Here is an 18,073-nt window from a genome sequence, read left to right on the forward strand (position 1 = left end):
CTGACTTTTAAAATAAAAAATTGCACGTGACACTTTAAATTTAGGAAATCAAAGTTTGGGACAAGATAGAAAAAGAACACAGTATTGGTCCTGGTATTTTGCTATGAAGTTCAATAGAGATTTAGTTACATCATATGGGAACAGGAGATAAATGGCATTCTTTGAACTTATTTCTTTTCTGACCTTTTGAAGTTGCCAGGTTCAACTAATTTCTTCTTATGGTTGCATCTACCTGGGTTCCAGAGGCATAACTAACAGTTCAGCAGAAACACTGTTCTATTGCAACTTTCTTTGGAAATGAACTGAAAGAGGCCTCGAGATTCTTTGGCTAATAATGTCGCCCCACTAAACTGAAGCTTGGCCTCAGTTGGTTAAAATATATTTTTTCTACACCACTTATATACATTTTGTAAATACTGGGAAAATTTTGTACTGCCACAAACAAATAATATACAATTCGGAGAACTGAAGAGGGTACATTAAATAATCAAAGGCAGATGCAAAGGCAAAGGGTATATGAGCAAAATCTCAAGTCTAAAGCAATGAATAAATTAGCGAGTTGTAAGCATGTTTACCAGTTTTCTGTAGTATTCAAAGTTTCTCTGTGTGATATGTATATCAGGCAATACAAAGAAATGGCCTTGTTTATTCTATACTCCATGTAAATAATACATGGAAGTTAGAGGTTTTTTCATATCTAAAAAGCAAACTTAACTATTTCAGCTGTGAATGCCAACAGTGCTAAAAAAGAAAAAGAAAGAATGGAAACAATGCCTTTTCCTGCTGTTTCTGTGAAAAGCTCTGCAAAAATATAAAATGGCTAAAACCAATAGCACCATTGAGCACAATCTTTTAGAAAAAGTTTCGGATCTGAGATGGCATCTATGACTGAAAGATGACTGATTATGCCTGCTCCTTAAGCTCCCAAACTTAACCCTCTGCTGTAGACCCCAAAGGCACAATTGATATATAAATCCTATGACAATTTATCTAGGAAATACTTTGAGTGTTGCATGGAAAATTTGCTCAGACTGGACTGTTGATAAAGCTGTGAGCTTTCTTAAAGCACTTTAAGAAAAAAATAAAAATAATTTCTTTTCAAGGCATTACTGTACTTAAATGCTAAGCTTCTCTAAAACAGCAGATGAACTTTTGTCTGTAGGTTGGTTCCTTTTTCTCACTAACAGACACAAAAAGGAACTTGGAAAGCAAAACCCTCAGGAACAATTTCTTGAATAGAATCATCATACCTTCCTTCTCTTGAAGTTGCCTTGCTTGGCTCTAACAATGCAATGCTCTGTACTAACCAGAAGGATCAGACGTTAAATCTGTGCATTGTTTATAAGGAAATGGTACATGATGAGTATATTCATCTAACAGCCTTTATAAATGCCTTCTCAAGTGGTCTATTTCATCCCGCTGAGCATGCTTTATGGGTTGTTTGTTTTTGTACATCCAGCAAGCCACTACTGGCTACTTAAAGTGTATTCAGCACTAAATTAAGGGGTTGATGCTTGACCAGAGTTCTACATAATGCCCAAATAAAATTCCTTTTTTAGGTTCAAGATTTCCTTCATTTAAGAGCTGATATTTGTACAGCAGGAAAAGAGAACTGCTATTCTAGTGGGGGCTGCAAGAAAATGTTCTTCAGCTAAATTCCCAGAACCTTCAAGACCTCAGTGGATGCAACCTGGACACAGACAGCCCCCATCCAAAAAACACAAAACAGGCTAAGATCTTGCTATCTGCCCAGCTGGAATCTAGTGGTTTAGCTGGAAGACTGTACAATTTAACACAGAATAATTGATATTTTAAAAATCGTAATACAAGATGGAATTAGAAGATTTAAGTTGCTGGAAGAAGGCTGAAAAAGTTGAAATGGCAGCATTCTGTCCAATTTTCAGCAAACATCGGACATCAGGTCCTGAAAATATTTGGACAGCAGTAATGGCCACAAAAAATGTTGCTACTCATTTGGGTGATAGGGGATAGGGGGCACAGAACAAGTAGGATGAACTACCAGGAAAAAGCCCGGAGTACAATTCTCCCAGATGTGATGGGAGGCTTTTCTCCCTTTTTCTCAACTCCAAGTCCTCCTTAGTGTGCAGGAAAAAAAAAAAATATATATATATATATATATATATTTTTATATATATATGTATATATAACATATATATGTATATATAGTGATTTCACATCCTTTATTTCAGCATAAAATGCCTATTTCAAATATATTACAGCAGAATTATAGAATATTAGTATTATTTAATAGGAAGGATAATAGCCCCAGAATTGAATAGTTTTTTTGGTGGTTTTTTTTGTTTGTTTGTTTGTTTTTTGTTTTTTTAACACAGAACTCAAAGAAATGGAAAAACCTGCCTGGACAAGATTATGAACTCTCTGACGGGGGAAAAATGTAATCCTCAGAGAACATCCTTCAAAGGTATCAGACTTGCAGTAAAAGAATCTCTCTCTCTCTCTCTCTCTCTCTCTCTCTCTCTCTCTCTCTCTCTCTCTCTCTCTCTCTCTCTCTCTCGTCTTGCTCTCACACACAAATACACATACACACAATACATCACACATCCACACAACCACCCTTTAGATAAAATTTCCTTGCAAAACCGGATGCAGCAGATGAAAGGCAAGAGCTGGGCAGAGACCTCAGTTGTGTTTAGCAGGAAAGCTTAAAGGCTCATTTTGCATGCAGTGAAGGTATCCCGGTGAGGTTGAATGGATGGAAAATCCCACTCTCGGATCTTACATAAATATCTTTCTCACAGAGAGTTTTCCAGTTGAAAAGCTCCTATAACGACGCCGGAGGTGACAGCTCCGGGAAGGTGGTTAACCAGAGAAGCTGTCAAGAAGGGGTTGTAAAGAAGGGGGAGCTAGCTAGGCTACAAAAGGGGCTCCGGCCACCCAACCCTGGACTCTCCCAGCAGCTCCTCTAGAGAAGCGGAGGCCAGGGCTCCCTTCATCATCTCCTTCTGCACCCCACCCACCCCCCAATGCTGCGAAGCCCGGAAAGGCAGCCGCTGACTGATGCGCCCAGGGAGGATCTGATCGCGCTGCTGCTCTCTAAGAGAAAAAAAAAAAAAAAAAAACTCTTGTGGAATCTTCAAGCAAACGGGTAAAGTTGCAAGCACCTTTTCCTCCCTCCCGCGAGCCAGGTTATAAGCTCAGTCCTTTCACATTGGAAGTGCAGGGAGCAGCTGCCAGCTTGCCATTCCGTGATGGACTAATGTGCAATAATAAACAATTTAATGGGGTTTGATTTCCTTACATTCAGCAACCCGAGCAGACAGCTGCCATCTCCACTCGCCAAGGCAAAAACGGCTAGGCGGTGACCTGCGGCAGGGCTGCGGGCTGGCTGGGGGGAAGGTCAGGATTCCAAAAAACTTGGGAGCTTTGTGCGGGCTGGGCTGGGAGCCAGATTGTGTTGTCCTGGGGAGGGAAAAAAAGGGGGCGCAGGACATGGGGGATATACCTGTTGGCATCAGCAGTGGCGGCGGCAGGTTCCCACGGCCTCCCAGCTTTTGGGCTGGAGCCCGGGAGAATGCAAAGAGATGCCTATGAACCTGTTACGTGCCGGCAGAACCCAAGGGTGAACAATCTTCAACTAGGGGCTCGCGGGGTTTGTGTGGGGGGGGGGGGAGCGACTGCCACCGCCAATTTCCCCTCCCACCAAGAATGCACGCAAAAGGACCCTAAGGAACGCAAATCGCAGCGATAGGGGTGGAATGGGGGAGATGCCGAGGAGTCCCCGGGTTCTGCGAGCCTGAACGGACACTAACCCGGGGTGCAGCCTGAGTGCGCGCCCGCACCATGGAGACTGCAGAGCCGCCGGGCAGCTCTGGAGCCCCGCAAGTTTTGCACCGCGCCTCCCAGGCTTGGAGCAGCCACTTGTGGGAAAGCCTGGAGCCGGGGGGCGCTTGCTGCTGAGTGGGGTCCGCAGTCCCCGCCGCGGGGGTCGCCCGCCCACCCTGCTCGGGGGTGGGAGGAAGCAGCCAAGCAGCCACGGGGCAACACTTCACCCCCCGACAGCCTTTCATTGCCCCTCTGGCTCGCGCCCTCCTACGGGCCGGCACCAGGCGCTTTCCATGCATGGCACGGACCGGACCCCGCAGTGAGGGCGCGCGGCTGCAGCGGCGCCTGGCTGCGTCGGGAGGCGAAGAACCCGCTAGGCGACCGTAAGGAGGGTGACCCGGGGACCTAGGGACCCGCAGGGAAAAACCTGGAGGTGCACAGGCTGCTCAGTTACTTCCCTGATACCGGAGCACAAGAAAACCATCATGCACATCCGCTAAGTGTCGGTCCCTATAAACCATAGATATCAGGACGCAGCTCAGCTCCATGCCTGGGCAGGGAACCCGCATCTACCCCTTGGGGGGTGGCAGGGAGGAGGCTCGCGAGGTGTCTAAGAGCGGGTATGTGGATTCCGAAAAAGAAAGGGTTCCTTCGGAGATCTCGAGGGGGCTTGGGGGACTAAAGGGGTTCAGGGGAGATCACTTACTCTTGCGGGGCTCGGCGTTGGTGGATGGATTCCCAAGCCTCTGGATTCACAAATAACTGGAGGGACTCGGGGTAGGTTCCCGAGGGCGGTGAGCAGCACCAAGCGGACCCCGCGTGCTGGGCAGGCGCCTCCGGATTCTGTGCATGCCTCTCTCGGGGCTGCGGGGCAGGCTTGGGTGCGGAGCTGCGGAGCGGGGTTGCGCCGGGCTTTTTTTTGGGGGGAGGTTGTCTCCGCTGGCCCCAAGTGCCGCGCGGGGCGGTGGGGTGGGTGGACGCTACCGTCTGGGTACCAGCTCGGCGACGAGCGGCGGGTAGGCTAGGCAAGGGCGAGTCCAAATAAAATCCGCTAAATTCGGGAGACCGAGCGCTCCGGCGTGCTAAACCCGCCTGGCTGCCAAATGGAACTGTGAAGTGAGGTGGAAAAGTGAGCCGGGTGCCTCCCCTGATGGATCTCATTGGGCAGAGCGCAGAGGCAGGTCTACCACTTGGAAATGGGGGAAAGCCGCCCCCCACCCTGCCCGCCCCCCCTCCCGGCCAGCCCCCCTCCGGCGCTCCCGCGCGCGCTCGCTCCCACGCTCGGCGACCAAGTGGGCGCACAACTTTTCGCTCGGCGCTCCCGAGCACGCCCCGCGCGTCTCCGCCGCCAGCGCCGCGGCAGCGTGGAGCTGCGCCCGTCTGTGCCCAAGAGCCCTGGCAGCAGCTAAAGGGATGCAGAGGAGGAACCTGCCAGTTCGCTTCGCTCTCCCTCCCTCTCTCTCTCTCTCTCCTCTTACCTGAGCTGGCGGGATCTTGAAATGCTTCTCAGAGACCCAGGGCTTTTGGGGTGCGCCCCGGCAGCTCTCCTGCTGGTAATTTCAAGAACCTCTTTGGCAGACCTTGTGTGTCTGTTGGAAGGGGTGGTGGAAGGGTGTCTGGGGAGGGAGGGTTGTAAATCTCCTGATTTCGGGGTTGGAGAGGTGCTGGGTTGAGATCCGTGGCGCATTCCTGATGGCTCACCCCTCCCCGCCACGACTGATCTGGGGAGATGGGATGAGAGCGAGCGCGCGGAGGGGCAGCCACGAGGGGCGCGCAAGAAGGTGGGGGAGAGAAAAACAGAACTTGCTGGGGATATGAGAGGAGGGGGTGCCAAGGATACTCCGTGAAATGTGCTGGCCTCTCAATCGCCTCTTGGGAATCGGTGATTGCAGCTCTTCTGCTCCCACCCAGAGATGTCTGTCTGGACTCGCTGCCAGTCGCGGATGGACAGCACTGCGCTCTTGATAAAAAAAAAAAAAAAAATGCTCTGTCCTCCCTCCACCCCCTTAGTAGAGCTAATGCTAGCCGGCGGGCTGGAGGGCGTGGGATGATGCTTAAAAAACGAGAACATTGAAGCTCTTATTTATTTTCTCTTCTCCATATAGAAGCCGACACTTAGAAATAGTCACGGTGGTCACCTCTTAATCAATTATTGGGGAAGCAAATAAACTAATTATTACTTGTCTTATGTGACACCTACCTTTCCCCCTTGCACAGGACACCCTGATTTAATCCATGCATACCCCGTGCATTAATTAGAAGTGATCTCTAAGGGAAGGTGTGGTTTGGGGGAGATTTTTTTTTTTTTTTTTGGCTATCTGGGGAAAGAGCCAAAATAGAAAACTGAAGGGGGAGAGGGTGCAAAGGACAAGGTCTGTAGATCTTGTACGGTGTGACTCAAATTAATGAGACTGAGTGAACAGAATGAGAAAATCGGTACAAGATGCCTGTAATATTCATGCAGATTTGGCAGTTGTGGGTGTGCTGCATCTAACATCCCATTGTGACAAATGAAAAAGAATATTGGCGATAGGTTTAATAATCTGTCTGCTTCATACACACACACCCAGTTGTTAAGAGCAAGAAACTTAGTAAAGTGTTTGAGAGAGGAAGGAATGGAGAGGACCAGGGGATATCTTTGTCTCAAGCAGTGTCTAAGTAATTCTTTGTTCTCTTCTCAGACTCTGCTTACAGGGTATTCAGAAATTGCCTAATTCTGTCTTGGGGAAAAAAAAAACACAGCAGTCAAGTCTCAATCAAATTATTGCCGCTGCTAGACCAGACAGTCCCAAATGGAGTGGAATAGATCCCGCCTTGGGCTGTGCTTAATTTTTCAGATATTCATTTTTTTTTTTACTTTGAACAAATGTTCTGAACCTTTCCTAAGGGTACTTTCTGACATGTCTATGAGAACTAAAAAAAAAAAAAGTTATGTTTACAGAAAGCTGGGAATTGTCACACATGTGCACACAAGCAAACTTATCTCAAAGGAAAGCCAATATACTCCAAGTTCATTTTCTTAAGGAGAAATAAAAGTACTTTGTGCAGAGTCAGGATCCAATGGCTTCAGGTCCCACCAGTTGAAATGATCCACATATACTTAAAGCAATCACACCTATTGTCATTCTTGAATTTTGGCCAACTAGATTTCAAGGTAACCCTTTCCACCTGCTGATTACAGCAGTAGGAATTTCCTACTAATTTTCTCCTGATGCCCAGTAAAGATCTAGATGATTAAGCAGTGTGAAACAGGATTTGGTGAATGTTAAAAAGTTCTAGAAGATTGAAAAAAAAATACCCGCAAGGATGCTGAAAGACAAGGCCGTTGCCTCTTCTCTTTCACAATTGTACACATTCTTAATAGGATGCAGAGTAATGTCACAGTAGTGAGAGCCTAACTCCTTAAGAAAGTGTTTTCTTTTCAACATCCTGTTTAGGGTTATAGCCTTCCTGCAGAAAATGAATGGTGCTCTATATGCTTTTTCATCAAGGACTGAAATTGTATGTGTCCCAAGGTCTTGCTGGGAAGAAAGTAGAATTACCTAATAGTAGTACAGGAGTATAGCCAGGGAAGGAGTTGGGGAGCTAATAGGAGAAAATGAAGCGCATTGCAATCAGAATAACCTTGACTGATACCTAAAGAGGGATGAGGCAAGATATCTCCAGCCTGGGTTTCTGTGCATGCAGTTTTCACAGAGGAGTCTACTGCAGCTGAATGAAATGGAAAGGAAAACATTGTGTAGTAAAAGACACTTATTTTTTCAGTAGTGGAAGTATTTATGTAATGTAGACTGAGAGGTCAAGTTGACCAATTGTTCATTTATTACAGTCTGAGGAATCACTCTAAGCTTGAAGCAGTTGTGGAAGAATATGGGTGAACCAGGAAGATTCCAACGTCTGTAGTTGCAGCAGATGGCAGAATGAACTAATCATTTATTGCACTTCATTTTACAGCACATAATCAAACAAAAGGACACCAAAAGAAAAAAAAAATCTAACCTATCATGATAGAGTTACTGAGAACTTTCAAGTTTATTGAATTGTTTTAAAATTAGATTTATTCACTCGTTCATTTATTTCTGGACTGTCTCCTAAATGTGAGATTTAGGAAAATCAACTTCATAAATGGAAAGAATTTAGTGTGATGCCTTTCATGGGGATTAAGAAGACATAAAGATATAAGAAAGAAGGCCAACATATAAATTTTACACCAATTAATGCATATATTTCTTAGAAATGTAGACACCATTTCCCCACAGTTTTTATTAGGGACTCTTAATGAAGAAATCTGAGAAGTGCCATGTCTTATTTCTTTCTGTCTTTTATTTTACATCTTTATATATATTGTTCATTTATCTGGAGGCAGTAGTAATATATGCAAGGTGGCATTACAAAAGAATCTCTGAAATTTTATTCTGAATTCCTGTATTGGAACTTAAATCATAAGAATGACAAAAATTAAAAAGCAGTTTTTAAAAGTTTATAAATGTTCAATAAATATAGGAAAGAAAGAGATAATGGGCTCAAGTGGAGCAATTGTAGCCATTATATTGCTTTTCAAAATGAGATCTTTGGTCAAGAGACAGCCTTCGCCCTGTAATCAGGCAATTTGTTAGAAACACAAACTCCCATTACCAGAACCTGAGTGGGACTTTGAATCCTGAATTTTCACAAAAACTTAAGAAAATTCTGTAGCCCTTTAAAAATATGAGACCCATTGCCATAGTCTTTTTTTCTATAGTTATATGTATATAGATGAGGAAGAATAAAAATAAAGTGGTATATTATTACTAACATTTTCCCATGGAATATTGTAAAATTGAATATTCTTAACCAAACAAAATAAGGAGGAAAAAAGTGTATTCCTATTAAATTCATCATGTCATTACTTCGCTGGTTTATAGTGTGGGATTTGAGAAACTAAACAGATTTCTTTAGAAGTGGTTTTGAATCTGGGGGGGGGTGGGGGAATGCCAGTGAGCTTGTTATTCAGAGGGATGGGGTTCTACATTTCTTGGCTGCTGATTTTAGCTATCCCTGAAATTAGGCCTGTATCTTAATATTGGCTGTAATTACTAATCTTGAGCTTGCCATTATATTTTCAGTAAATGGAGGTGTAAACACTTTCTGAAAACCACATCTGTGCTCAGAGCATTTTGGAGAAGCCTTTTTAAAATGGCATTATCTCCCATCTTTCCAGGTGCTAGGAAAGAGATAAGCTCCAATTCAGCTTCTAAACAGAAACTGAGGGAAGGCAGTAGATAGATTTAAGGGGACTGGTATAAAGCGACCAAATACACCAACCTAGGTTCAGTAAACTACACACTGGCATATTCTTTTTCATTTCTCCCCCTTGTTGTTGTATTTGTTCCCCCAAACAGAAAAAAACAGCAACTAGATTAAGATTCCAAATTCCTTCCTTCCTCACCCTCTTCCATTGCTAAATTTGGAAGTCACAAAAAAGAAAACAAATAGTTTGCATTGTGTGTGTTTTTTTTTAAGGAAAAGAATGGAGAAATGGGGGAGTGGAATCCTTCCTTTCCTCCTACCCTATGAAATGCGACTAGTTTGACAACTCTGATTATTTTCAGTCTCAAAGGTAGAACGAATTTAATGGGTCTAAGTCTTATTTAAATGATTGTCATTTGAAATGTACATGTTTATATTAATGCACATTGAACCAGGGAGAGGATAGTAGATCTATAGGCAAAAAAATGGGTACCGCAGCATCTATTATCATTCCTACAATGGAGTTTAGAGTTCTGATTAGTAATCATCTAATTGATTATTCAAGAGAAGACTGCTCTGTGCTTTTTTGACAAAGACTCCATGCAATTGAAAGGAAACGGCCTTACTCAGAACGCTAATTTCTTCATTAGAAACAGCTGCATAACGAGATCTAGGGATTGTTTGGTTAGAGTGTTGATGAAAGATGCTGCCCTGTGGAAAATGGGACACAGTTTTTAAGATGCCGCCTGCAGAAGCCAGCGGTCCTGTTAGATCGGATGTCAGGCTATTTTTTTTCCTTCTACCTCAAGTGCCCTCTAGCGTGCGATATCTGTGCAGGTTGCTATGTAGGAGGGAGAGAGAAGAAGGCAAAAATGAAAGTCTCCCAATCACTCTTTACATTTCTGAATTGCTCTTCTTTTCCTTTTCTCCTTTCTCCAAGGGGTCATTTCTACCTAAGTGTTTGGCAAAAAAAAAAAAAAAAAAAAAAAAGAGGTGCTTTTGCTTTTGCATGAAAAACAAATCACTCATTTGCTAAACTGAAAAACAAATGCTAATCCTTTCTCAGGGGTTTCTTTTGAACATTCATCATCATTTTCCAGAAGTTTCCTACACTCTAGTAATCAGGCAAATAAAAGCAGGTAAGTTGCTCCCTAGGAAGAAATTTCATTTTGTTCCTAACTCACAGCCGACCAGCTATGAGACATTTGATGCAAATTGATTAACCTCTCCATGGGTTTTTAGTTTGTGTCTCCATAAAAGTGCTTACTACTTCTTTCTTGCCTCAGGGGGGTGGTATGAGGCCTAATTGAGGTTTATAAAACAATTCCAAGTCCTTGAAACAATTTGATATACAGTTGAACCTGTCTCTATTCTTGCATTGACTAACAGGGTTTCACATTCTCTTTGGTAGTCCAGGGGGAAACTGATCAGGATTTGTGTTTTTATAAAGATGTTAAAACAACTCATACTTTAAATAGTGGAGTTGCTCAAGAGACTTAGAATGGTAAAAATACAAGAAAGAATATTTGGAGAAGAAAAAAAACTGCACTTGCTTTTTCAAACATATCTGTGTATAAATAAATATAGCTAAATAGGAGGCAGAATTCCTTTCTGACATACATTTGGGCATATCTCCCTACATTTTAAATCAAGCTAACAATAACAGAAGGTAAAGTTACTCACCCAAATACCACCCACTAAACACACTTAGTCCCTGAAAGAGAAGCAGATAACTGTAAACAAACTTATGTATTGACATCCATTCAGATGGGAGGACAGTTGAACACCTGTTATGAAATGCAGACTTTTTTTCACTAATGATTATTATGCAGTGCTGTGTTTTACTTACCTAGGTTCCCACCACTATCTAAAAGTAGAGTTTCTATAAAACCATTTGTAATCCAAACAATTCAAAACAAAGAGACTGCAATGAGTGTTTGTGGCTTATTTTCATTCCAGACCCCCAAATAGTCTATCATGCCATACAAAAAAATAATAAAATAAAACCACATAATTTCTAAAATAACAATAGCATATAGTAAAAGCAGTATAAGATAAAAAATATATGTCATCTGTTAATCCTTTCCCAAATATCACTGAAAAATCACAGGAACTGATGGATTGAACAAAAAGGTGCTTTATTGTTGTGCTTCTGTGTTGTAAAATCTGCCTTAGCTATAGGGGGCGCTGCAGAGAGGGGATAGGATCAAGCTTTATGCCAAATAAAGCAATATAACTTTCTTCATGTATTTAGGATTTTTTTTTTCAGGAAAAATGATGCATCTTTCAGAGGAGGAATGGTGAGTCTATAAAAATCAACATGCAATAAACATATATAATAATATACTACATGTATAGAAGCCTCACAAGGGATGTGTCCTTTACATGGTAATGAGGAACATGGGAGGTATTGGTCAAGGTTGTCTTGAATGTGCATTCTGCACAGACCCATTTTATCTGTCTTTAATGTAGTTCCTCAGAGGACGGGTTGTCACATTGTCCAATCTACAAACCTCAGACCAGTTTGTTTTGGCTTTCCTTAGTCCTCCGAAGTTCATCTCAGCTAAACACACACACACATACACACATACAACACAACACAAAGTTGCTCAATGTTTTGATTATTTAATTACATGGAGTCTGAATTTCAAATATTAGCTTTGGGTTGATTTTATCTGTTCTCTTGGTTTCTTTATATATCTCTCATATAAGTGAAGCAACTGGTTGTTGTCTTACTCTTTGTGATAAATTTTACTTTTCAAAACACCCTACAGGGAGTGATAGCACAGCACAGTAGGGCATTCACCTTGCATGCAGCCAACACAGGATGGACCCCATTCGCATCCAGGCATCACATATGGTCCCCTGTGCCTGCCAGGAGCAACTTCTGAGCGCAGAACCAGGACCCTGAGAGCCACCAGGTATGATCCCAAAACTAAAACAAAACAAACAAACAAATACACCCTAAAACTTTATCCACTCATCCATGTTTAGGCATATTATTTATTTTCAACTCTTGGCTATGTTAAATAGCAGTGCATTGCACAGAAAAGTATACATGTTCTTTTGTCTACAGATATATATGTATGTCTACAGATACATGTATATCTACAGATATATGCCATATAGTGGAACTGCTGGATAGTCCAACAAGTATTTTAACATATTTTTATTATTGTTGTTTTGTTTTGTTTTATGGGGCCATACCTGGTGGCATTCAGGGGTTACTCCTGGCTCTGCTCTCAAAAATCACTTTTAACAGACTCAGGGATCATATGGGATACCGGGGATTCAACCTAGCGACATACAAGGCATATGCCCTACATGCCATACTATGCTCTAGCCCCTATTTTTAACAACTTTTTTGTTTATTTTTGTTTGTTTGTTTGGGGGTGGCACACCCAGTGGCTCTCAGGTGTTACTCCTGGCTTTCTGCTCAGAAGTCGCTCCTGTCAGACTCAGGGAACCATATGGGATGCCAGACATTGAATCCTGGTTCATCCTGGGTCATTCATGTGCAAGGCAAACACTGTACCACTGTGCTATTATTACTCGGGCCCTGTTTTTAGCATCTTAAAAAAAAACTTCCTTAATGATCTCCAAAGATTCTGGGAAATTTACATTTTCATCAACAAATCAACAATACACAAAAAAATCTCTTAGCAACACTTGCTATTTTTTTTCTTTCTTTCTTTATTTCATTTTTGGGTCACACCTGGCAGCGCTCAGGGGTTACTCCTAGCTCTGCACTCAAAATCAGTTCTGGCAGGCTCAAGGTCCATGTGGGATGCTAGGAACCGAGCCCGGGTCTGTCCCAGGTGGGCTGCGTGAAAAGCAAACACCCAGCCATTGTGCTATCGTTCCAGCCCATACACTTGGTATTTATATTTTTTTGGAGAAGGTGGTCATTCTCAAGAATTATGGGGTGATATTGGTGGGGGAAGGACCACACCTGATATTAATCAGGCCTATTCATGGTTCTGAGCTCAGGAGTCTCTTGCAATATCCAAAGAATCATATATGGAGCCGAATCAGATTTCATGGTTAACTAAAGCAAGTTAGCAAAATTGTGATTTGGGGAGGAGGCAAATAATAGGACTTTGATTCAACCTGATAAAACATTATTTGAGAGACTCTTTGAGAATACTGAAGCCAATGCCATCAAAGTTCTTGTTTAGGAACTTCAGAGTCCAAGATGAACTTACACTTATGCTGTTATTATTTAAATCTCTATATCCCTTTATATTTATCTAAGCACATTGTCTCTCCTTTATAATCTTTGCAATAATCTTTGGAAAGAGAAGATTAATTCCCTTAGTTTTACTAGGTTATAGTCTTTTTTAGAGTCAAAAGAATCCTAGAGCCTGTACTCAGAATTTATTTATGGGTTTGAGGGACCATGCATGGTGCTGGAGATTGAACTCAGGTCAGCCTCATACAAAGCAAGTGCCTTGCCCACTGTACTATTTCTCCAGAACCTTGTTCTTTAGTAAAGCCTCATCATTTACTAAGAAAGCAATTGGGTAAATATTTTACTTTTGAGCAGAAGTTACACAATTCATTTGTGACAAGTCATCACTAGCTCCTATGTTACTGGTCTTTAAAGGATATGTGAAACCAAAAATGAAACCACAAAAAAACAAACAAAAAAACAGGGGCAGGAGAGAGAGCATGGAGGTAGGGCATTTGCCTTGCATGCAGAAGGATGGTGGTTAGAATTCCAGCATCCCATATGGTCCCCCAAGCCTGCCAGGAGCAATTTCTGAGCATAGAGCCAAGAGTAAGCCCTGAGCACTGCTGGATGTGACCCAAAACCAAAATAATAATAATAATAATAATAATAATAATAATAATAATAAAATTTACAAAAAGGATATGCAAGATTGTCACTTATCTCAGTTAATCTGACTCATGAAAAATTCTTAAGCTAACCTTCTTCAAGACAAGAAGTCAGAAAACTTCTAGGGAAAACTGTGATTTTGGAATTCTGACCTAAATTATCTGTCTACAAAGATTCACTTTCATTTCCTGGTGAGATTCCATTTACTTCTTTCACCTAGTATCTGCTCAGTCAACTACTATATCTTGTCTTGATTGGATAGGTTCAGTACCTCAGTCTTTGACTTATTAATGCAGCCACAAAGGCTTCATCAAAGCAGATATTGTATGTTGCAAGGTTTTGGAGTGAGAATTACTGGTAATCAGAGGTAGACAATAATAAAAGAAATCTATAATTGTGCTCTCATGTTTTATCAGATACTGTGATATTTTCTTTGATATATTTTAATAGGAAACTCAATTCAAATAGAGATGTGTAAGCATCTTTTACATTCTATCAAAACAAAAAACATGAATACCTATGTGTGACATGCCAAAATACTGGAGTCTTAAAGAGTTTGCCTCATTCTTCTATATGCATCATAATATTAACTCTGGATTTCTTTCACCAACTTACCTCCTAAATCTACACTTTATTTTTCACTGGGTTATCACTCATTTATCAATCAAGGCATATATTTTTCTGACATAAAAGAAGTAATAAATGGCCCTATTTGTTAGTGTTGATAATCTTACAATTGTCTGATTGATATCTTACCAGGACAAGGGATTAATTAGTATATTTTAATTCATTATTCTTTAAAAAAATTGCTCAAGTTTTAAATGAATGGATTTTGAATGCAAATATTGTTCTCTATATCTCACTTAAGTCCCTATCTCTCCAAAATAATTTTATAGTATGATCCTGTTTGTTCTATTTATACTAGAAAAATAAAATTTTCCCTGTAATTTGATAATGTCCTCTTATTTGAGGGCTAGGAGATTGGAAACCTTATAGATAGAGCAAGATATTTGGATTTATAAAGCTTTAACTTCAGATCCTAGTAGAACACATTACTGGTGCTATAAATTAGATCAGTTAATTGATTAACCAGTTTAATGAATTTTCTGAATCTCATTTACCCTTGTGTAAAGAATTATATACCTTTTGTAGTGTATAACTCTCATGACAATTGCATTAAGGAATGCAACAAAAACAAGAGCCACTTTTGAATAATTTTTTTATTCCCTTCTCAAAGAGATCCATAAAAAAGATTCACCTGAATCCACTGATTCAGATGAGCAGAAGGCTAGAAAACAGATCCTTCCAAGACCCCTAGAATGACTGCTCCCCAGATTGTATAATTCTGTTGCATAGTTAGCTGGGGATATTCAGTCACACCTTAACAAAAAATATATACCTGGTACAATTCATTGTTTTCCAACGCTTTTTGAATTTTAGACAGGCCAGTCCTTCATAACTTTTCAAATGATTATTTTCTGAAAAGTTATCTAAACCAACATATTTCTTCATGAAGATTAAATAAGTGTTTTTGTGTGCATCTTATTTTGTACATACAATCTTTCATTCATGAATGACTAAAGACAGTAATTGTGAGGTCTTCTTTAGTATCATGACTCATTAAAAAAATTACAGGTTAATATTTCATTTCTAATTATCTAAATAAGAAATAATGGTATCCAAGATACCAATGAGGAAAGAAAAGAGTTAAGCTCAGTTGTCCTATGGAAGAAAACTTCCCTATACTACTGACACTTTCTTATCAGTTTTAGTTAAGAGGTGTTCTAGAACCTACCTCGTAAAAAAAGACTTGCCACCAGGCTTCGTACTAGTATTCAGAACAATTCATTTGTGTGAGACACTGGCAAGTAAGGACTCATGAAAATAGTACTCCCCCATCAGCGCGTTAGCCACATATGCATTTTGCATTAGTGAAGAGGAAGTTTGTGGAGTGACAGGGTTTAAGTCTTACCCAGTTCTGCTTAGACACTATTCCTGGCTCTGTGCTCAGGAATAATTTCTAGTAGTGCTCAAGAGACTCTGTGTAGTGCTGGGAATTCAAACTAGGATTGGCCACCCACAAGGCAAGTAGCTGGCCTCTAATATTTTTCTCTAGACCCTCTCTGAAACTCAAAGATGAGAGTTTGATACCTTATGCATGGAAAGGTGTCAGATGAATCAATCCAGACAAAATTGTCTAATTGATGTGAATAAAATGGTATATATCCTTTGGATTGTTTGTAGCCTAAATTTTCACAGCAACTGCACTGTATTTTGCATATTATATAATACAGATATTATACATCTATTAGTAGATGCATTGCTTTGGATTGCTGGTAATTTTAAGAATGCAGGCTCCTGAAATACTATTTGAATTGCCACTAGGATTAACTCTGCACTCTGGGGATGCAATTGATATCATTTTAGTGAAGAGAACCAGAGGATAGAAACTTCTTTTTAAAAGAAAGAAACTTTCTTTTAAAGGGAGAGCCCACACCCAACTGTTCTCAGGAATTACTTCTGATGGGGACTGGGGAGGTTTTATGTGGTGCTGGGGATTAAACCCAGATCAGCTGCTTGCAAGGCACTGTACTATTGTTCCAGCCCCAAGAAGCTAGCTTTTCTGTAGGTAATCTCTCGGTGATATCAGCTGTTTAATCCCCCATATAGATCAAAAGCATGATTAATTTTCTAAAGAATTTACTTACAGGGACATTGATAGTTCTCAGCTACACCTTGCATGCGCTTTCAGCATGAGATTAACACACTTGTGAGTTTGTCTACTACCTTCTTCACTAGACTGATGATAAACTCCTTGAAAGCAATGATTGTATTGTCTAGCTCTGTGTATCCTGAACCTAGCCCCAAATCTGCTACATAGTTGATGTTCAAAAATTGTATTATTTAAGATAATGAACAAATTAATGTGACTGCAAAGATAACTATGTGTATTATTGTCAACAATCAGCTTAAAATAGACTAAGATGAGGAGTGAGAAAAATCAGATGGCCCAGCAGATTGGTGTGGTGAGCTCAACGTGGAGAACAGATTTTACTGAGAAAGAGGGGGGGAAGAGAATGACAAAACAAAATGAAAAGAAAGCAAACCAGGAAACTCAATCTTCTTGACCAGAAATAGAACAGTGAGAACAACAGACTAAATGGCTGAATGATTGAACAAAATTAAAAATTCTTCCAACTGACACAATTAAGTGTGAACATCAGGAAGCAATTCAGAGCCCAAATGGTGATTTGCATAATGGTAGTAGTAATACAAAGAGTAATAATAATTATAATGACACCAAGGATAAATGAGCATCTCTCTTCTCCTTAGTGCCTCATCCTGTAATACCTGAGTGTTTACAGAGCAATTTCCTGTTCAGGAAGTAATATGGTCCCTCATGAAATGTACTGTCTCTCTAGTCTTTAGACTTAAAAACTTGTCGCCTTGTCCCAAAGATAGAGTTCTACTATAGATTCCCAGAGTTCTGTCTTCCTCTAGGGCTAGGGATTTCTTGGAAGACCAGACAAATCATTGTGTTCATTTACCTTTGAATTCCCTAGTAGCACACAAGAGAAGTTTGATATATTTCAGATGATTTATCATTTCATATATATATCCCACAGCAAATTGAAAGACAAATTGATCCTACAATACTTCCATTTGTCAGATGAGGAAATTGGAAATATACTATGAGAGCAGAGGCTGGGAAATCAACCTAAGGTCTTGGAACATATTGGCTTTTTCTGCATTGTTGAAAAAGAGCATTGCCACAGTTGTTTTGCTTATTAATATCTGCTTTTATGGTCAGAATTCAGAGACTCTGTTTCTTTACTAGTCATAGAGAAGATCAAAGAAAAGTATGCCTAAGTCACCACTTTGTAAAAATCAAGGGTAAGGTGTCACGTTTTTGAGTCAGTCTCAAGCACCTGAAAAGGCCCTTTTAAATTCTCAAGTGACTCAAAATAGGATAGGAATCAGGATGTTAAAAAAAAAAAGCCATTTGTATTCTAAGGGAAATGAAATCCATGCATTTCTGATTAATTTACACTTAAATCAATGAAGTGTTTTGGAACAGATAGTTAATGTTCAAGAAGCCTTTTAAAAAGATCCTAATGGGGCTTTAAAGCTGCTTTGCTTTAAGAACTTATTCCCTCCAAATTCTGACAACCAAACAATGTGATTCCAGTCTCAGGAAGA

At 40.6% G+C, this 18,073-nt stretch overlaps 1 protein-coding gene and 1 long non-coding RNA gene across 2 annotated transcripts in view; one reads left to right on the forward strand and one right to left on the reverse strand.

Moving 5' to 3' along the window:
• Nucleotides 1-4,717, reverse strand: part of CDH8 (cadherin 8) — a 462,580-nt gene extending 457,863 nt beyond the window's left edge. Inside the window, exon 1 of the mRNA XM_049786831.1 lies at nt 4,511-4,717. The gene's annotated coding sequence lies outside the window, so the exon portion shown is untranslated. The remainder of the gene's footprint in view (nt 1-4,510) is intronic.
• Nucleotides 4,718-5,251: 534 nt separating this feature from the next.
• On the forward strand, nt 5,252-7,773 carry LOC126027820 (uncharacterized). Its single transcript, XR_007502331.1, has 2 exons — nt 5,252-5,357; nt 7,634-7,773. It is a non-coding gene; the product is annotated as an uncharacterized LOC126027820 (long non-coding RNA).
• Nucleotides 7,774-18,073: the final 10,300 nt, after the last annotated feature.

This window comes from Suncus etruscus, chromosome 14 (assembly GCF_024139225.1).
Source record: "Suncus etruscus isolate mSunEtr1 chromosome 14, mSunEtr1.pri.cur, whole genome shotgun sequence".
Classification (NCBI taxonomy): Eukaryota; Metazoa; Chordata; class Mammalia; order Eulipotyphla; family Soricidae; genus Suncus; species Suncus etruscus.